The sequence below is a fragment of the Styela clava genome, chromosome 1 (genome assembly GCF_964204865.1).
Source record: "Styela clava chromosome 1, kaStyClav1.hap1.2, whole genome shotgun sequence".
In the NCBI taxonomy this organism is placed as follows: Eukaryota; Metazoa; Chordata; class Ascidiacea; order Stolidobranchia; family Styelidae; genus Styela; species Styela clava.
In genome coordinates this window covers 17737313-17742253 of record NC_135250.1, presented here as the reverse complement: position 1 = coordinate 17742253, position 4941 = coordinate 17737313, and the positions used below count along the sequence as shown (strand labels likewise).

The following is a 4941-nucleotide window of genomic DNA, read 5'->3' as shown; positions in this document are numbered from 1 at the left end:
AAATTGTTACGCTAAGATAAGTATAAGTTATTGAGGTAAGAAACTACATTCATAGGTGGCATTACTAGTAATCGTCGCTATTATTGGGCAAGCGTTATTTCGTGATTGTGACGTTGCAGTGACGTATTTTTTGGATGACGAAGTCAGGTGAGGGTCAGGAATGATATATGAAAAAATTGTTACGCTAAGATAAGTATAAGTTATCGAGGTAAGAAACTACATCCATTGCGCTAAGGCAAATTAATATGTCGGTTTCTGCTTGTCTAAAGCCTTGCATAGAGTGAAAGCGTTCCACGTCCTATTAATAAAATGTGGCCCAATACATGATCAGTCTCTGGATAATAACATGTATTTTCTGCTTGTCTAAAGCCTTGGTTAGAGTTGTATCGTATAACGCTCTATTTTAGATTGTAGCACGATACATGAGCTATTGCTGGACAGAAATTGGTCAGAATGGGATATCGTGAACGTTCCTTGGCGACAATTTAGTCGCTTGTGATTCTTGTTTATTTTGAGCTCTGTACAACGACCCCGATAAGAGAGAGGTCGCTGACGTATTGAGTTTGTTGACATACTCGTAGGCGCCATTACGGGTGACCGTCGCTATACTTTGGCAAGCTGTATTTCGTTATTGTGACGTCGCAGTGACGTAATTTTTGGATGACGTCATCAGGTGGGGGTCAGGAATCATATATCCAAAAATTGTTACGCCACGCCCACTAGAAGTTATTCAGGTAAGAAAGTACATGAGACCCGACTTTTCTATGACTTGGTTCTCCAAGAACTTTTCTTTCCACCAGCTGGAGAAGGATACAAAACTTTTCATTGAGAGGTGATATTTAAACTTATATGGTTAAAGAATGTCAGTGGACTGGGAGACCTGCGTGACTACCGGTACCGTATCCCGTGGTTCATAGACTAATAGATAGCGTCCAAGTTAGTAATCAGTAATTTATTTTTTCACCATTCCAAAACACACAATGTGAATACACAATAAAAGAAATAAGAAATATGGTACTTTAGGGTGAAGGGAGGCGCGAGACACCAAGACTGGTGATCGGGCAGCGACACCCATGACAAGTCTAACAGTAATATATAAATAACAGTAATATATAAATCAAACAAACAATAAATATTAGAACAGGTTTACGTTGAAGTTAGGACTTAATTGGTGGGTTTAGGGTTGGTGTCGCTGGACCACTACATGCTAGGCACGGTGAGACACTTAAGTTTATGCTGTATCATAGAAACACAGATTTATTAGCTCAGTTTGTTTATTTATTAGCTCTAACAGATGAAATTGATGGGAATGAAAGATTTTCTTCTGGCATCAGGAGCAGCTTGGTGTGACTTTGCAGTCCGCACAAAAAATGATATTGCAATCACCAATGTCACACTGGACATGGCATGCATGCGAAGCATCCTTCATGAAGTAACATCATCTTATCACCAATGGATTGTAAAAGATTCTGCATGAAGTCCCAAGTCTTCAATATTAATTTTCCTTCTTTATTCATCATTTTTACAGTTAGCAAATATGACACCAATGCTGAAAGAAGTATGTGTTTTCTCATTTTGAATTACGTTGAAAGTGTTGCCCGATTCTGAATCTTGTTAATTGTTTTGTGCCCTTTTATTGTTATTTCTTTTTCTGGTAGGTAGCCGCGTACTTTTTGAAATCTATTTTAAGTTATGCTCGACTTCCAGTTTTCTCTGAATTTTGTTTGTATGTTGACTTTTTGTGTTGTTTTATGCCAGAGAACCAAAATAAAATGATGATGATGCTTGCTTAGATTTTTCTGCTGTCTGACAAAGTGCTGTCATTTTCATCAGCGGCACTTGACGTAGTTTCAACTAAAGAGTCTGGGGGCAGATCTGGTTGGATCCCTGACATTCTTTTCTCAATTTCGTCAGACTCGCATGTCTCTGTATCAAATGAAGTATCTGGTGACAGATCCTGTTAAATTATGGTATATGTAATCCTTACCTCACAATTTTATGATGCTTTTTTGTTGGGCGATAAGAATCTGATATAGGGTTAAGGTATTCATCAGTTGGACCCTCGCCTCCATGAAAATGCATGATGGAACGCATTGCGTGTATGAAAATTTATTTCATATAAGAATTAACATATTGAATATAGACTATCATAGGTATCAAAAACAATATTTATGTTGGTCTACCTTGGTACACACGTATGTATTTCTGGTGATTTTTCGGAGATTGAATTGACTGTGAGGCCTATTGCATTCCTTTATCCACCTCATTGCTTTTTAGCGGTAAATATGTGGCTTCGGAAATAGCACAAATCCCACTTCATTCGAACGGCAGGGGTACCGGTACCGTACAGGTTGTCAGACCGGAAAATACCATATGTGCAGCGTTTACACATAGTTAGTCTACCAAAATAATTCACTAGTAGATTCTGTTTAATAAAATGCAACATCGTACCGAAGGCGAAATATCAGTTGGTTGACCTGTACGGTACGGTACCGTACCGGTACCCTGTAAGGTGCCTGTAACGGGTACAGCCTTTTAGTATAGATATATAGATTTCGTGAACGTGATTTGCAACAAGTAACATACAGTATTACAGCTTTCTAATTCTCGCAGCCCTGTGAAGAAGACAAAATGGGGAAAAAGGGGACAAAGATCTGCCTTAACCGCCAGCAACCTGTGCGGAACGCGTCTAAAGTTGTCTGAGCGACTTTTCAGCGGAGAATGTTTGTTTACATTTGCTCGCTTGTGATTGGTTGAGAATTTCTCTTCGAATACTGGACCAATTGCTTTAAGATTTTCAGTGGTTGAAGATAAAAATTTTCCCCAGAAGTCTATTACTTTTATCCATTTTAAATATTTCTGTTAGCTCTGTGAGATTTGTTTTTGTTTGCTATGACGTCATTAAACGTTCTGCGGGCATCGGACGCCATTTTGTGTCCCACTGTACTGCTTCGCTTGGTGTGAATATCTTTGTAGACTGTGATCTGACGGTACGGTAAACCGTACTGTAATGCGAACAGACGTGTCCATATATTTGGGCGTAGCTCTCTTGTTATGTGTATACAGGTATACCGGTACCGTACCGTACCGTAAGTGACATGAATTGTCCGTCATCCCATAAGTTCTGTAATTTACCGTACCCTACCGGGGCTGCGGTGTGGCTCATCATGCTAAGCGTTCGGAATACTGTAATACCGTACGCTCGCCACCGCACCTCTGATTACCGGTATTCTGCGTTCTAAAATAATATTTTCGAATCTGGAATTCCGAATACAGTCTAAAATCGGACATTTTTGTTTTAGTTTACTAATACCCAGTAAATTAGGAAATAAGTTCTAATAAAAAGATCAGAATGAAGCCACAAACCTACAGTACCGTATCGCTATGTACACAAATTACCTACCGGTACCGTATAAGTATAAGTTTATTTCGACTCCATAATCAGCATAACAATACATTTGACAGATAAAAACAAATAAATAGGAACTGATTATGAAATCAGAGGAGCAAACGAAACCTTAGATAAGGTTTATAACGTACAAAATATAAGATGGAAGGTTTTGCCAGGAGGAAGTGGTACGTGTTTACTCACCTAAAATTATTAAGTTATTTCACACACGCTCACATGCTCCCACCAGCCACACACTCACACACACACCCAACCACTGAGAAGTTATTTAAGTAAGAATAAAACACGATAAATTTAGGGTATACTATACAGTAAACAAAAAAATATAAATGAATACTAGAAAAAGGAAAAAATTATTTGCCACACCATATTGATAATTTTGTAATGGTTGCCAATGCCAAATTGAATGATCTTCTAATCTTTAATTAAAATATAAAAGGAAGATTCTATTGAAAACATATTGCCAAGCAGATTATAGTTGGAGTCAGATGCCAAGTTGCCCAACCAAAGTTGCCAGAATTGGGTGCATGAAGAGGTGGGCGAGATCATTTCATTCCTCAAATTAGAGCATATTATTGCCAAATTATAGTCCAGATTGTGATAAGTAATTAAAGTTACCGGTAACAGTAAAATTACTATATTTAAGTAAAGTAGGATATGGAAATAAATTGGGGGACGGACTAAAAGTAGGCACTTGCAAATTAGGCACTTTTTTTAGGCACTTATTTGGGCACTTTGGAAAAAAAGTAAAAAGGGCGTAATCCTCTTTAAAACATAATTGATTAGTTAAAAATAGTCAAATTAAATGTTGAAAACGCAAATTGCAACGGGCAAACTCAATAACAATATTTAAAACGTAGTATTAAAGGCAGTCGCACGCGCTTGGTCACCACATATGCTAGGCACAAAATTAGTCACTTCGAAAAATAAAGAAAATGGCAATTATCACTAATAAAAGACAGAGACATAAACATATTACCCACACTGATTAGCCTGGGTAAATATCCAATGCACTTGAGTCTAGTACTGGAATTTTATATAATAAATTGTTACCGGTAGGCACTTCGGAAAAAAAGGTGAAATGGACGTAGTAACTCCTAGAAAGATAATGAATTAGTTCAAAATATTTAAATTAAATGTTGAACGCGAAAATTGCAACAGTTAAACCTAATAATAATTTTTAAAACTTAGTACTAAAGGGAGACGCACGCGCTCTGTCACCACATATGCTAGGCACATATTTAGGCACATCGAAAAAAAAAGATAATGGGAATAATCACCAATAAAAAAAATAAAATAAAAATATTAGTCAAAATGATTAGCCTGGGACTGGGTGAATATCCAATAGATGCACTTGAGTCTAGTAGTGATATTTGAAAATAATAAATTGCTACCGGTAGACACGTTTTACCGTGTTTCCCCGAAATTAACTGCATTACATCCTATTTTTTCACAACTTTTTGTAACAAAATTGCAACAACCATTAAGTATTATTTTACAATCGTATTTCAATATCTCTTTTTAAAATGTGA

The 4941-nt window shown here is 37.0% G+C and overlaps 1 long non-coding RNA gene across 1 annotated transcript; it reads right to left on the bottom strand.

Moving 5' to 3' along the window:
• Window positions 1–761: 761 nt before the first annotated feature.
• Window positions 762–2661, bottom strand: LOC144425665 (uncharacterized). The gene is made up of 2 exons (XR_013477586.1): window positions 2184–2661; window positions 762–1957 (listed from the first exon to the last, which is right to left on the bottom strand). It is a non-coding gene; the product is annotated as an uncharacterized LOC144425665 (long non-coding RNA).
• Between the last annotated feature and the right edge of the window lie 2280 nt (window positions 2662–4941).